The sequence below is a fragment of the Papaver somniferum genome, chromosome 9, assembly GCF_003573695.1.
Source record: "Papaver somniferum cultivar HN1 chromosome 9, ASM357369v1, whole genome shotgun sequence".
In the NCBI taxonomy this organism is placed as follows: domain Eukaryota; kingdom Viridiplantae; phylum Streptophyta; class Magnoliopsida; order Ranunculales; family Papaveraceae; genus Papaver; species Papaver somniferum.
The window spans coordinates 42,766,455-42,782,763 of record NC_039366.1 but is presented as its reverse complement, the minus strand read 5'-3'; the positions used below and the strand labels follow the sequence as shown (position 1 = coordinate 42,782,763).

At 37.2% G+C, this 16,309-nt stretch overlaps 1 long non-coding RNA gene and 1 other non-coding gene across 2 annotated transcripts; both read left to right on the top strand.

Annotated features, from left to right (window-relative positions):
• Positions 1-11,315: 11,315 nt before the first annotated feature.
• LOC113309178 lies at positions 11,316-12,123 on the top strand. Its single transcript, XR_003340432.1, has 3 exons — positions 11,316-11,359; positions 11,505-11,742; positions 11,937-12,123. It is a non-coding gene; the product is annotated as an uncharacterized LOC113309178 (long non-coding RNA).
• Positions 12,124-12,383: 260 nt separating this feature from the next.
• TRNAP-UGG lies at positions 12,384-12,455 on the top strand. Its single transcript has one exon. It is a non-coding gene; the product is annotated as a tRNA-Pro (tRNA).
• Positions 12,456-16,309: the final 3,854 nt, after the last annotated feature.

Genomic DNA, 16,309 nt, shown 5'->3' with positions numbered 1-16,309 from the left:
CGTAATGAGGAATATGCAACCTGTGATGATTTCTTGAGGAGAGATCATTTTTATAAGATTTCTGGTTTTCTGTAGGTAAGAAACTCATTATAGATGTTTTCAGATGGTTTACTCCATTGACAGTAGAAAGAAGAAAATTATGAAGATTAGAAATCTGTTTCCTTCTGATAAAACAATGAAGAGCATAGTACATAATTCTTTTTTCCACAGAAAGAACAACATCGTGGAATTGATTGCCTTGATCCAAACCTTCATCTTTCACATGCACATTTTGTAAGTGATTCTCCGTAGGTACTTCCTTGTAGGAATTTTTCTTTACACTAGGTAAAACCTTGTGAGTATCAGGAGAAGATGTAGAAGATGACTTAATCATCAAAACATAGTTTTCCTTTTTTAAGGCGTTACACTATTCTCGGGAAAGTTACAGAGATGCAACAAGTTTCTCTTTTTCAACACGATAGATGTTTATTTCTGATGAATGCGCCTCGATCAAACGTTTTTCTCTAATTGAATCTTCCTTGACAATATCCTCAAGAACGCTAATTTTTTCGCGCTGTAGAGTAGTTTCTTGAATAAGTTTTTTGATATTGTTAGAGAAGGACTCAATTATATTATAGAGTTCCCATTCTCGACCAAGCGACTTTTCAAATTCATGAATGAGCTGAGCACGATTTTGAAAATCAATAGCCTCGGTAGAATTTTTTGAGATTATGGTGAGATCCATTTCAGCTTTTGCGATGGTGTCATATGTCTTATTAGAGGGACAAATATCAACTGCATTTTTACCTCTGGACTTGGAAGAATCAGCTAAGGAATGATCCTTTGAGGTGATCCCAAGACATTTGGCATAGTTAAAAGCTTCGGAAGGCTTCTTGGTATGCGTATATGCCAGAGATGAGATTCTGTCCACAGACTCAGATTGCTATAAAAACAGACTTGTAAGGTATTTAGACGTGTTTGCCTTCTCTGATACCAATTGAAAAAGAGGGGGTCTAACAACCACACCCAATATTTCTCTTAGAAATCTATATGGAAAAACTCCAATATACTTTTAAGAGAATCAACTAGATAGTCAGACTCAATCTTAATAAAAGTATATCAAAGGGTTATATCTCACTTTCTCGGTTCAATACTTACTCAAGCAAATAGAAATCTGCGAGTCTAATTGAATATAAGAGAAATCAGTTGAACGGTACCAAAGATCAATGTTCAAGGATTAATCAATTTCAATCAACAACCAAAGGTTGGATTTCCCAATTGATTGATTCAACGCACAACCTGTGATATTTCAATTATATAACAAAATATAATGCGGAAAAGAAATAACACAGACATCAGAGGTTTTGTTAACGAGGAAACCGCAAATGTAGAAAAACCGCGGGACCTAGTCCAGATTAAACACACACTGTATTAAGCCGCTACAGACATTAGCCTACTACAAACTAACTTCGGTCTGGACTGTAGTTGAACCCCAATCAATCTTACAATGATCCAAGGTACAGTTGCGCTCCTTAGGTCTCTGATCCCAGCAGGATACTACGCACTTGATTCCCTTAGCTGATCTCACCCATAACTAAGAGTTGATATGACCCAAAGTCGAAGACTTTAATAAAAAAATCTGTATCACACAGAAAAGTCTACGGTAATAGATAAATCTGTCTCCCACGGAAATACCGACGAGTTTTTGTTCCGTCTTTTGATAAATCAAGGTGAACAGGAACCAATTGATAACCCAGACTTATATTCCCGAAAAACAGCCTAGAATTATCAATCACCTCATAATAATCTTAATCGACTAGAGAAAGAAGATATTGCGGAATCATAAACGATGAGACGAAGGTGTTTGCAACTTCTTTTATATCTTTCCTATCGGAGAATCAATCTCAAGTCAATCTTACGATTGTACTCAAATACGATAGAAACAGCAAGATCAGATCACGCAACTACATAGAAAATAGTTGGGCCTGACTTCACAATCCTAATGAAGTCTTCAAGTCGTTAACCTACAGGGTCTCGAGAAGAAACCTAAGGTTAAAGGAGAATCGACTCTAGCTAATACAACCAGTATCACACATGAGGTATGCGGATTAGGTTTCCCAGTTGCTAGAGTTCTCCTTTATATAAACTTTCAAATCAGAGTTTGCAATCAGTGTCAGCTTAGTAACAAAGCATTCAATATTCACTGTTAGATGAAAACCTGATTAGATTCAAGCTAATATTATTAGCTTGTTACACACAAATGAAATGCACATTTATTTAGATTTGTGTAACTGTACCCAAACATGTAAACTTAGTTGGTTCAATAGTAGTTAACCAAATGGTTATCCATATGAGCACTTCCATATTAACCATATTCTTCTTTACCACAACTAGTTCAAATGACTCAAATAGAACTAGTTAGAGAGTTGTTCAATTGCTTAGACTGTATAGAAGTATATAAGACAAAATCGAAGCAAAAACGATTTGATTCACTCGAATCAATTCATGAACTTTATAGCCACGGTTTGCAATTATGCATTCCCTAGTTTATATAAGTTTAAGTTCACGAATAACCGTTTTTAGAAAATAACCAACTTAAGTACGCATACTGGTACACGGACTTAAATACCCGGAATGAGTTTGTTTTCAGTTCACAAACTCCAGCAGAAATTCTCGGGACGTGAACTTCCGATGGTGCGTGTACTGGTACGCGAACTTTAGTTCCGGTTTTCCTGAGCAGCAAAGTACGCATACTTTGGTTCAAGGAATAAGGACTTACACACATATGTGTTACCACACAATGTTTATATCCTTCCAAGGTTATATATTCTAAACTCTCATTTTAATCATTGAAACATTCTTAGAGGAAGTTATATAATTGTTATTCACAAACCATTTTTCGTCAAAGCCATTTTCAAGTAATTGAAACTAATATGACTTTCGTCACTAGTAAAGTTGAACTTGGCCAAAGCGAAAGCTTACCAACACATAATTAGAGAAATAGATAAGCTCAAGTCTCCACATACCTTTTAGTCGATGAAGTTCCAGAAGTTCCTTGAGTAGTTCTTCGTCTTTGTATGATGATCTCCATGGAGTCTTGAGCTCAACTACACTTTCTATCCTAGTCCGAGACTTAGCTAATAGTAGACTAGAAATCAAGACTTCTAATTTTGATCACTAACATTAAAAACATGCTTGAGATAGCAACGCATGCGAGTTCGACCGAGCAGTACTCTAACAAGTTAAATTTCATTGTTCGCTACCCATTGTTCCAGGAGTTCGATTATCTGTTCCTGGCTGCATGGAAAAGGAGACGGAGGGTTGAAATTTCGTTTGGCCCATCTGTTACCTCCCGAGCTCCCATCAGTATTCTGAAACGGGTCTGTCTTTCCTTTGCTGTTGTTGGGCTTCACATAGCACGGCGTTTCGGAGACGACGTTGATTATGTAGTTACAGAAGTCATCTGTATGCGTCTCTTAAATACAATCGCCAATCCTTTCTGCCTCTTCTTCCATCTCGACGAAGGTTTGAATCTGAAGTTGATCAGGCTCCTCTTAAAGGAAGGCATTATTCCTCATATACAAATTTCGACTAGCGTCCCTTCATTTATTTCTTCGTGGCAGTCCAACGCGAAGTGCCAAAATCGAAAGATGTATTTCCCTATTTGTTTTCCAGTCCGTTGGACGCTCCTGCTTAATTAAGTCTATTGATGTGATATTTCTCTTGGATGAGTAAAATTTCTCGAGGAAGAGGATGGACATGGTCTGCCATGAGTCTACGCTTTCCACCTTTAATTTATCGTACTAAGTGAACGTCGTTCCTGTGAGTGACTTGGAAAATTCTCTCAGGCATAGCTTTCCATCAGAGGCCCTGTCATTCATTGGCGACAAGAATCGGCTAAGATGCTCCGGCGTATTCCCCAATCCATCGTATACTTTGAATTTTGGTGATATATAATACTATGGGTATTGGTACTCGTTGATACTTGCTGGGTAAGGACTTCTCATGAAACCGTAATTATCTTTCTTCACCACGCAGTAGTTTGTTTTGAGGTACCTTGCCGCGGCGTCTCATGACGTTTCCATCGGCTTGTTATCCTTGTATCCTCCGCTCTTTGTTGCTCCTTCGGTGATCCATTGGTACTCCGTCGTAGCTTGCTCTATCCATTTCCTCAGCTCATGTTTTCTTTGTACGCTCCCCTCCAGCTCCTTCTGTATGTTTTATAGCGTTAGAGGCGTGGGGGGGGGGGGGGGGGGGGGGGGGGGGGGGGGGGGGCAATGTATTGCCGCGTGTTTTTTCCCTGTGTTATTCTCGCCTCTCTACTATGGGGTTCATGCGTCGTCGGCTGTGTGAACGCGCCCTGTACTAGCATTTCTTCTTCGCTATCTTCATTTCCCTCTTATATTATTACTTCATCGAGATTAGTGGGTCGATTGGTCTCTTGGTTCTCTAGCGCACCTGAGCTAGTACTTCCTTGGTGTGTCATGGTGGGCTAGACACGAGCCTATGGGTGTGGTCACCAAATTTCAATGGGTTAATATGATTTTGGTTATACCCGTCCTAGTCACACCTAATGAAAACACTTTTTATTAATAGTATGAAAGAAAACTTGCTTTCCATTGTACTATGTACCTCCTTATATACATTTTTCCGAAAGGCCTTCCTTTTATGACATCATGCCACATGTCCTAAACCTCCTTAATTACTATTAATGTCACTCCTTCTCTAATACAACCTTCTCCTTTCCCATTAATACCCTCCTTATCCTTTCCACCTTATGGATACATCCCAGTGGACTTGGGCTTTAGTCTCCAAATCCCCATGTCTCATGTTGGGTTTGGCTCCCCTTAAGGACTCCCTAGCCCTGCTAAGGGGTAGTTATTTTCATGTATCAACAATGATCGACCAAATTTTAAAAATAAAGTGGTATCATTCTTACAGAATTACTTTCTCTAGATATTAATGTCACAAAAATACGAGAGGATATGACAGCTAAATTAAAGGCTCAAACTTCAAGAACCTGTAGGCATCCGATATGCTATGTGAACTCTATCCACCGTCCAGAAATACACTGAATGAGAATTTCTTGAAGACGAAGATTTTGTTTCATAAAGAAGAATTTGTGTCGGCTAAGCCCGAGCCGATAAGTAATATTATAATTGAAAAATGGGTTTTGTTATCTTGTGCATCCATGCACAAGATAATAGCTAATCATTGGCATGGGAAATTGTAAAAAACTAAAAAGTATAAGAAAGAGAATGATTCCTTACATTTGGGAATGCAAATATTCATGGATTTTTGAACTTCTCTCTATACAAATGCATTCTCCAATGCAAAGAATCATTCTCTCTAATATTTTATCGTTTTTTTACAATTTCCCATGTCAATGATTGGCTCTTATCTTGTGCATGAATGCACAAGATAATAAAACCCTTGAAAAATTATAGAGTTCTTTGGATAGCTATATATGCGTCCACTGAGACACCGATTTCACATGTCTTAATAATTGCTTTTAAACAACAAAGAAAATGAACAAACCTTCCTTTTAAAACTAAAATCATGTATGCTGGAAGTCAATAATCATAATTGACATGATATCTTTCAGGATATTGCATTTATTTTTTTCTTTCAGTACATTGCATTTATTTTTTCTTATACCTCTTCTTCTTCTCTCCATTTTCTCTCTCCAAAAGGAAAAATAAAATAAAAAATCTAAGTCTTCATCAATTTCTTGTTCAGATTTGGTCCAAAATTAAGGACCAGATTTGGACAAGATTTCTTTTCTTTTCAAAGTTTTAGTAATTGGTTAATCAAATAAAGTATGTTTTATGCTGTTTTGATGTCTTTTGACATATTTATTCGTCATTTGGGACGATTTTTCTTTTTCAATTTTGGCGACTGTCTCTTCGCTTTGCGGGAGACTTCTTCAAATCTTCATAGCTGGATCGTGGATTGATATTTTCGATTCAAAAACATCAATCAATCATCACGGTATCGCTTTCAATCTATTTTTATACTTTAGATAAGGGGGACATCCTTAAACAAATCTTGGACACTGTTTATCTTGCCTAACTTGTCCAAACTTAGTTTTGTACTCTAGATAACGAGACCTAATCTATTATAATAATACAAAATTACCCTTTGATAACTAACCTAATTATCTCTTAATGACTAACCAAAGTCTAAGTAGTCAATTGATATTTCAAATGTTTTTCGGAGAGTTTTCAAATCAATTGTTAGTCCATATAGAATTTTGGAGAGTCTCCTAATGTCTCTTGTTATTGGTTAGAGATTTCTTTTAAGTCATTTAAATTCTCTGGAATTCAGTGTGATTAGCTTAGGATTTTGTAAGAGTCACTCCAACACCCTTGTTATTCGAAAGAGAATTTAAGGTCATTAATATGTAATTTTCAGAAATTTAGGGAGACTTTTTTATGAAATTAGTCATGGCAGAAATCTCTCTTCAAGAGGTGATATTTTAGGAGACTTGGAAATTTAGGGAACATATGTTTTTGAGAGTAGGACCAATTTTTTTATCTTTTTTTTGTCTGAGTTGATGACCAAGAAACTGTCATTTGCATAATACATACACTTTCCCCCAGAATCACTCATACACTCATTGAGACGAGTGAATGTTGGAAAGTCTTCACTGAATGGCTGATGTTCAGCCTCCCAAGAGAAACGGCTGAAAGTGTGCCGTTTGTTAGAGAAAAAAACAGAGAAACGGCTGATCATTAGCCGTTTATGGTAATTTTCATCTCCAAGCGACAGATTTTTAGCCTCTTAAGCATATCTTTTAGTTTTTTAATTTAGTTTAAACTCTTTTACCGGGTCCCGCAGAGATTTTATAAATAAAAAAACAGAATACATATCCAGGAGGCTGAAAATCTGCCGTTCAGTGTGTATATTTTTGGTTCCCCACGGTCAGAAACCCCTCTTTCACCTAGTCTCTCATTCATTTGGGCAGTGCATGAGTGTTAAAAACACTCATACCATAGTCGTTGCTCTTAGAGGATTCTTTAAAAAGTCATTCTTAATGACGCTTCTTTTAAGAAGGAGGATCTGTCGATGGGCTATGCTTTCATTCTATACTCAGTCGATGAAGAATCATTCATGCATCTATCTGCGGGTTCGGAGTGGGAAACATCGGCCTTTCATGCTGAAGCAAAAGCCTTATGGAGGGCTATAACGTGGCTAAAAGAAAATGTTTTATCAAGTGTGTGTATAGTAACTGATTGCAAGGCTTTCGCGGACAATTCCGGGCGATCTTCCCCAAGCTCAAGTGAAATATATCAGGAGGAAGAGCAACTCAGCAGCCGACTTCATTGCTAAGAAGGAAAGGATTAAAAAGTTACAACACATGTCTGATAGCTCATGTCAAAAAGCCAGGCATTTTTAGGGGCGACCCCGAAAGAATTAGGAGCGACTTTTTTATTCCCAACACATAGCCAAGGTTAAGGGATGTCCAAAAGATAAATGAATACGTTAATGCCCTTACATAATCGGAAGTTATTTTGTGTTCAATTGTTAATATTAAATCGGTAGTTAAGTAACACAAAGATACTACCGATTGATACAAATTTGTGCTAAATGCGCATTTGGGGCTACTATTAATCGGAAGTTAACGATAAATTCATTTACTACCGATTGTAGGCTCAATTAAAATTCAAAAAAAAAAAGGATTTTTATAAAATCTCATTTTGGGGCTACTTTGTATTCGGTAGTTATATAAACTATTTTGACTACCGAATATGGTTGAATATTTGCAAAGAGAGCCATGTACAATCGGAAGTCAGGATTTTACCTCATCTACTACCGATTATAGGCTCAACCAAAATTCAAAAAATTGAGGATTTTTGCAAATCACATTTTGGGGCAACTCTATATTCGGTAGTTATGTGAACTACCTTGACTGCCGATTATGGTAGGATATTTGCAAAGAGAGTCACTGTATAATCGGAAGTCAGGATAACTTCATTTACTACCGATTATAGGCTCAACCAAAATTCAAAAAATTGAGGATTTCTGCAAAATCACATTTTGGGGAAACTCTATATTCGGTAGTTATATGAACTATCTTGACTGCCGATTATGGTAGGATTTCGGTAAAGAGATCTATTGTATAATCGGAGGTCAGGATAACTTCATTTACTACCGATTATAGGCTCAACCAAAATTCAAAAAATTGAGAATTTTTGCAAAATCTTATTTTGGGGCTACTGTATATTCGGAAGTTAAATAAACTAAATTCAGTACCGATTATGGTAGCATTTTAGCCAAAGGTGTACTTTAATCGGGAGTCAAGATAAAAAATTTTACTACCGATTATAGGATAATCAAAATTCAAAAGATAGGGGATTTTATTTTGGGGATACTTTATATTCGGAAATTATATAAACTAAATTGACTCCCGATTGTGGATTAACTTCCCGATTGTGGAGTTATCTACCGGTTGTAAAGGGTAGTTTGGCCATTAAAAAAAACGGGAGATAAGGGATGGCTAAATTTTACGTTTGGGTGACCTTTTTTTATCTTTTTGTGTCGCCCCTAATTCTTTCTGGGTCGCCCCTAAAAATACCAGGTCAAAAAATGCATAAAACTAACATGGATTCTAATGTTTTCGATAAAAATGACTTTGTGTTATTATGATTGCCAGTAAATATATAATCTTTTCCATCAATTTTTTTCTTTTCTTAATGTGCTAGTTGCCTAGTTTCGATTTTCATACTTATCCAGTAATCAGTATCCTTGACGCCTTTTTCAGTGAGAAAACCAAACAGGCCCTCAAGGTTAAGACGGTAATAAAAATTTGGGTTTTAGAATTTAATGTAAAACCCTAACCACTGATTCCAGAACTCAGAACTCTGAGAACTCAAATCTCTGAACGAGTTAGAAAAACAAATCAAACCCCAGACCCTAGTTTTTAGTCCCAGAAATTCCTGCTCAGCTCATCACTTCTCGATATTCTCATCTTTCCGGTTAAACAAATCTACAGAATGGGAAGAGGAGGAGGAGAAGATGGTGGCATTATCCCTGAAAATGTACTCGATGCAGTCAATAGAAGCCAGTTAAACATGAACGAAGCACAAATCAACTTGTTGGAGTTCTTATCTCTCGATGAACCAGATGTTATTGCTGAGTTGCCTCCTCTTTCTCAAGCACAAGCACTTTTTATTGTTGCAAAGGCTGCTTCGGCTCTGCTTACAGTGCAATTGAGATGTCATGGTGTTCACCCAGATAGATGACCATCCTATCAAATCCGACCTTGTAAGTTGATTTCATACCTCGGTCTCTTTGTTTCCTGCTGAAATTGCACATAATAAACACTTAAATGGAAGACTAGTTGTTCGATTTAGTATTCGATTCAATTGTGTGGTGAACATGTTAAATTACTTACAAATTTGTGCCCAAATATGCCTTAGGAGTTTGGAAGATAGCCTAATTTTGGTTTGACCAACATAGGTAGCAATTCAGTTTGTTGTGTACCTGCTATTTGGTTACCGTGAGATGGCAGTAGGGAGAGAAACTTGAGTGTGTTCTCATATTGATTTCATTACCTGGCTTGATCTGTTCAATAAATATCTATCTGTTCCCCTGTGATAGTACACATAATAAACAGTATAATGGAAGAGTATTTGCTCGGTTTTAGTAATCGGATCATTGCTGTTAGCGAAATTAGTAAGTGGGTAAGTTAAATTACTTACAAATCTGTGCCCAAATACGCCTTCAGGGGTTTGGAAGATAGCTTGGGTTCTAGTTCAGGGGATATAGCTTAATTTCTGGAGGGTTCAATCAGTTCGCCGTGTCTTTGTTGAGAGGAGAGTCCGAGGGCCCGCCTGCTCTGGCATTATCTCTGTGGAAGTGTTTTTTTTTCAAGATTTATGAGAGATTTGGAAGTTTATATAACAGAAAAGTAGATTTTGGTCTAGTTCTTTGGGTAATTAGTTTCTTAATAGGATGCAAGGGGGCAGGCGCAGCAGGGTTCTCTTAATTGAACAGATAGATTAGTGGATAGTTTGTCATAGGATTGTAATTTACCAACTTAGTCTTTGGACTCGGGTTTGGTGAGATGTGAGAGCAGCCTCTGTGGAGTAATGTTACCGAAAGTAGATAATGTTGCAGAAGCTTTTAAGAGCTCCACCTTGGGTTCTTTAACTATTGCATTTGCAAAGTTTCTGTAAATATTTGTGGCTCAAGCTTTTGAGGAAACACATGAACAATTTAAAGAAGTTCTGGTAAATGATAGTTGCATGAACACAATCACCCTGCAGTGGTAACTGTAAATTAGTTCTGATGCCTGCTTTGGTTAGGAGATTTGAGATTGAGTGTTTAATCGGGAGAATGGTGCATTATTATGTGTGTGTTTCCAGAGATATGCGACTTCACTACAGATGTGGGACTAAAATTACTTCTCTCGCATACTCGTATGTTCACTTCATAAAGGGGGATAATCAAATCTTAGCTTTTGGAAAAAATCCTAATTCCTTCCGTTGACCCTAACTTCTTCAGTATGCAAACCGAATCATAGATATCTCTATTTATCTTGATTTGATTTAGCTTTGCTCTGGTATACAATGGAATGAATTGGATTGGTATCAGTGGGTAATGGAGTCAATCAAGATATATTTTGAGCTCTTAGCACAGGAGATGGTAGTAACGCCTTGTAATACTACATGTATAGGCTTCTTTGATAGGTTTTTAAACCTGGTTAATTTATTACACATATGTGCAGGATAGAAATGAAATTCATCGGGCATGCTTAAGTTTATGGACTTACTATATATCACTTGATCTTGCTTGACGAGTTGAAAGGCTTTGTTGATAATAGATAAGTTCTGCTTTGGGTGCGAGAGGTCCCGAGTTCGATTCTCGGAATGCCCCCCCATCTTTTTTGATCTTCAAAATTTGAGCTGAGCTGCAGATCTAACTCCAAAATAGTTTTGGTGATTGTCTGGCATTTTAAACCTGACATTCAAAATTCATGGTTGAATATGGAGTCTCAGATTTGCAAATGCTTACATTTGAGTCGCTTTTTCTTTCCAGTTGATCTTTCTTTGGCTCTGCAGTTCATTTCTTCACCAGTTTGTTGCTTATATGTAAGTCTCACTTATGGTAGTTTCTACCTGAATATTTAATTTGGTCCCTTTTGTAAGAACAGGGAAAAATGACGGTAAAAGAAAAAATAACTTTGTTGTGTTAAAAAAAACCACTTAGATTTCTAGCTTTATGAAGTGTATAGTATTCTTATCACTCTGAATTACCTCCTCTTTCTCAAGTACAATCACTTTTGATTTTTGCAAGGGCTGCTTCAGTTCTGCTTGCAGTGCAATTGAGATGTGATGGTGTTTTCCCTGATGACCATCCTATTAAAGCAGACATTGTAAGTTGATTTCATACCTCGCTCGCTATGTTGAATATATGTTTCCTGTTTCCTGGTGATATTACACATAATAAACAGTAAATTGGAAGAGTAGTAAGTGCGTAAGTTAAATTACTCACAAACCTGTGCCCAAATACGCCTGTAGGTGTTTGGAAGATAGCTTACTTTCTAGTTCAAGACTGCCCGAATATGCCTTTTTAAAGTTTGGGATATAGCTCAGGGGTTGGGGGGTTTAATCAGTTCGTCGTTTCTTCTTTGGGAGGAGACCCTAACTTCTTTCAGATGCGATTTAAATCAGAGATTTCTCTCCTTCTCTTGATTTGATTTGGCTTTGCTCTGTCAGTGGATCGGATTGGTATCACTGGGTGATGGATTCAATCAAGGTATGTTCTGCAGTAATTTCATGATACTACAGCTTCACTGAATATATTATTCTGGAATTGAAATTGGAATACTATCAAATTCGTGAAATTAGAGTTACTAATTGAAATTGTTTCATTTTTCTATTTCGAGATAAACCCTGATTATTTGATTATACATACAAGTTAAAATTTTGGTTTTCTTTGGTATTTTTCAGATTAAATTTGGGGTGTGGGGGAACAAGTTAGGAAACGTGCATGTTTTGATATTGCATACTTGCAACTGTTATGGCCGAGAACAAGAAATTTCTTTATAGTTTTCCTGTTTTTCACTTCAATGCAGTGATCTCTTTGTTTTGCATTATTTTTTAGACTAGCATTACATGCGCTGGTTTGAACTGTGGTTTGAAATTTGTTCTGAGCCCTAGTAGTAACACCTTGTAAAATTGTAACACTGCGTGTTGATGGTGTTTCTTTGAAATATATTTGAATGTGTTTAAAAAGATTTGCACAAATGTGCAGGGATGGAACTGACATTCATCGGGCATACTTAGTTTACTGACTTACTATGTATCACCTGATCATGCCTGATGAGTTGACAGGCTGTGCTCAAGTTGACCTCTAACTTTGTTAATAATGAATAAGTTCTGTTCACTGTATAAATTGGGCATTTGGTCTAGTGGTATGATTCTCGCTTTGGGTGCGAGAGGTCCCGAGTTCGATTCTCGGAATGCCCCTGATCCCTTTTCATCTTCTTCAAAGTCAAAGATTGGGATTCAGATCTAACCCAAATAGTTTTATTGGTCGTCTAGCATATTAGAGTTATGTGACAACATGCTAAGATCCCTCAAGTCACCTGAATTTTGCATTTTGTATATATATGTTCTACTGCTAGTGGTCATCTATGCTTGTTTAGCATTCTACAGTAGCTTCAACTTTTTAAGATCTCATAAGTCACACACTCCAGTTTCGGCACTTCTAATTGGCATAGGTACACCATACACCTTTTCTTGTTACTGAATGCAGTCTAGAGTGGTTCATATTAAGAAGGCATGTTGTATCAGGCTATTGCTTGATTAATTGAACTGGAATCTTGACGTTTTCATTCTCCAGGATGAAAGAATCTATCCCAAGCGGCTGTGGTTGAATGGAGTCCCGGATTTGCAAATGCTTAGATTTTAGTAACTTTTTTGTGGTCCAGTTGATCTCTCTTTGGCTGTGCAGGTCATTTTGGTAATGACAGTACTCGGTTGCGATGATGTTTTCACCAGTTTGTTGTTTGTCTATGTAAGTGTCACTTATTGTAGTTTCTTCTACATTTTATTTTTGTCCCTTTTGAATGAACAGGGAAAAATTACAGCAAACGAAAAAAATGTTGTCTTAAAATTTATAATTTTGCAAATAAATAAACACTTGGATTTTTAGCTTTATGAAGTGTATGATCGTTGAGAAAGATTTGGATATCTGATTGGTATATGCTTTAGAAAATTTACGTTGGACAGTTTTGGAAACCATACGTTGATTCCCAGAGTTAGTTGAGTCATATTTATAACATGAGCAGCTTATAGAATTTTAAAGCTCAGATATGTCAACAGAAATATGGTCTAGTAGTATGATTCTTGCTTTGGTTGCTGGAGGCGTGGAGTAACTGTATTTTTTATTTTTATTTTCAGATGTGGGGTATCTAAAAGGATCCTAAAAACAGATTTCTAGGTCAGATGGGAAGTATTCGCCTGAATAGTGACTGGGTTTTGAATTACTCACTAAAAGTATCCGCCTGCGACAAATTTCTAGGTCAGATGGGAAGTAGTTGACTTTGCAAATTGAACGGCTCAAGGGGCTGAGGTCTTGGGTTTCTTGTTTCGAAATGTGGTTCCTTACTGGATTGCACGATAGGAAGACAAATCAATGGATTGAATAGTGACTAGGCAACGCTTGCACCTACTACCTTGCTTGGATCATTGAAAAACTGAAGTGCACCTTGCTAACTATTGCAGATGTGCTTGCTTAGAACTAAAATGAAAAGGTCAGATTTCTTAATTTGGTTGAAGCATTCATAAAATTTTCTGTATTAAAACAAAAGTCAACATTTTGATCTGTAGCACAGAGCATACATGATAATTTCCACTTTCTGATCGAGGTTCATTGAGAATTCTTTCTGAGGAAATCTCATGTTTTAGTACTTATTAAAAATGTCTTTGGAGTTAACAGGAGGAGCTCTGGTAGAAGGGAAAATCCTAGTGAATAACTTCGAAGAAAAAAACAGTAGGTGAAGGGAAAATCTCATCTTTTAGTACTCTGGACCGTTGGAAAACTGAAGTGCACTTAACTATTGTAGATTCACTGGTCTAAATTAATATGAAAAGGTAAAATTCCTCGATTTAGTTGAAGCTTTCATAAAACTTGAAACTTTTCTCAGCAGCACTAAAGTGTACATGGTTCATTGAGAATCCCTTCATTCTTTCTTTCTGAGGAAATTTCATCTTTAGTACTTACAAAAAACTGTCTTTTGATTTGATATGAGGAGCTCTGCTTGGTGCAGTGGTATCAACATTACTAGAAGCAGTTATTCGTGCGAAAGCTAAAGCTACGAGTTTCAAAGCATACTTAAAAAAGCTCACAATCACCTCCAATCAGTAATTCCCAAAGTTGAAGAGATCAAACGTTTAGATGATGAAGACAGAATGAGAATGGATAGTCAGAAAGGACTGGAGCTTAACAGATTGATTATGCTATTAAGAGAAGGGACAATCCTAGTAGAAAAATGTTTGGAAGTACAATCATGGAATTATATCTGGAAAGAGAAGTACTGGGTGAAGATACTTTATCAGGTTCTTTCAGGTGGATGCACAGGCAAGTATGTAGTTAGATGTCGGAAAGATCTACATTTTGAATCAGCAATTAAAGCAGTTGACAACAGAAAGAGAAAACGGCAGTAGCAGTAATAATGGTGCCAGAGCTAGAGATGGAGACGGAGGAGTTAATGATCTCAAAACGGCAGTTCCAATTAAGCCAGCGATAATAATTACCTCGGCTGATCCTCAGAAAGTGGGTTCTGCAGAAGCCAGTGAGAAACTAGATCGTCATTCAGAAAGTGCTGCTCCAATTAAGCGAGTTAGTTCTCCTGACCATGATCTGGAAGCGGCAGTAACAATTAAGCCAAAGATAATAGTGAATTCGGCTGATCCTCAGAAAGTGAGTTCAGTGAAAAGTTAGATCGTCATTCAGAGAGTGCTGCAACAATTAAGGGAATTTATGGTCATGATCTGAAAGCTGCAGTACCAATTACTCATACTTATCATCAGAAAGACATTATTAGTACTTTGGAAAGTACTGCCCGCACTCGTAACGTTAGTGGTTCTGTTGCTGCATTGGAGGTGTTGTCCTGGGATGATGAGAGTGTTCCAATGTTGGTAAATCTTTTGGCGGAGTTGCAAGGACAAGTTTGTCAGAAGGATTAGATTTGAAGGTTTTGCTCAATTGTGATTCCAAAGAGATGAAGAAAATTTTATGGGATCCTGAAACGACAAGTCTGTTTAGATATTTCAGCAACCATTCGTTCGAGCACGATTCTTTGCAAGGCTGCTCAGTTGGTTGGACTAACGAGTTTTCACAAATACGGACCGCTGGCTATCAATTGCATTTATGATAAGAGTAACAAGGGAACATCAGGGGCGCATGGAATTGGTCGAGAGTGTTAGGCACGAAAATTTGGTTCCGCACTTCCGCTTACGGCACGAAAACCCGTCCTGGAAATGTCGTGCCTGATCTACGCTTCATATTTGCATTTTGCAAACGTTCACGCAATGGGGTAAGATTTTTATCTGGGCATAAAAAACACGTGTTCCGCAGGTTGGTACTAGTACTACTACTAGTATCCAATTAATACTTCTTTCATATATGGTTCAATTTCCCGTGCGGTGCTGCCTCCGATCTTTCACACCTGCCATATGATATACTTTACCATGCAATTTGCCATCCAGTGTGTTCTCGATAATCAATCGCTTTTAATGAAACACAAGTTGTCTTGCCGACCATACTAGTAATTAACTCTCTAAACTCAATAATGAGACTTATATAAATCGACTTCTCATATTCAAAAAAGGATGGCGAGAGGAATGAATGAATTGCATTTCAAATTAAGGTTTTTGAGTCTTCATGTCTTGAGATATCGGAGAAAACTGAAAAATGGTGAAGCTTGTATATCCATGTATTCTGGGCAGTGGGAATTTTTTTTATTTGTTAATTTTAAAAAGACCCGACAGTTATATATTTTTTTTTCAGAGCCGTGCTAGATTCACCAAAATTTACACCGCAAAATTCCGAGGAAGAATTGTGCGACAGAACTCCATGATTCTAACATTTGGATAATAAAAGTGTAAAGTAAGCCCCATCGCATGAGTCTACCGGTGTGAAATTTGGGATTTTTGTATAGGTCGATTTATAGTTGCCTTTTTTTTATCATATTTTCTTTTCTTTTTTTAATAAACAAACCTGGGCATTCACTGCGGTTACATACTATAGTTCAAGTTTTCACCTTCTTGGAGAAGACTCACCAAAACAGAATTTATGTGTGGTTCCTTCCACTGCT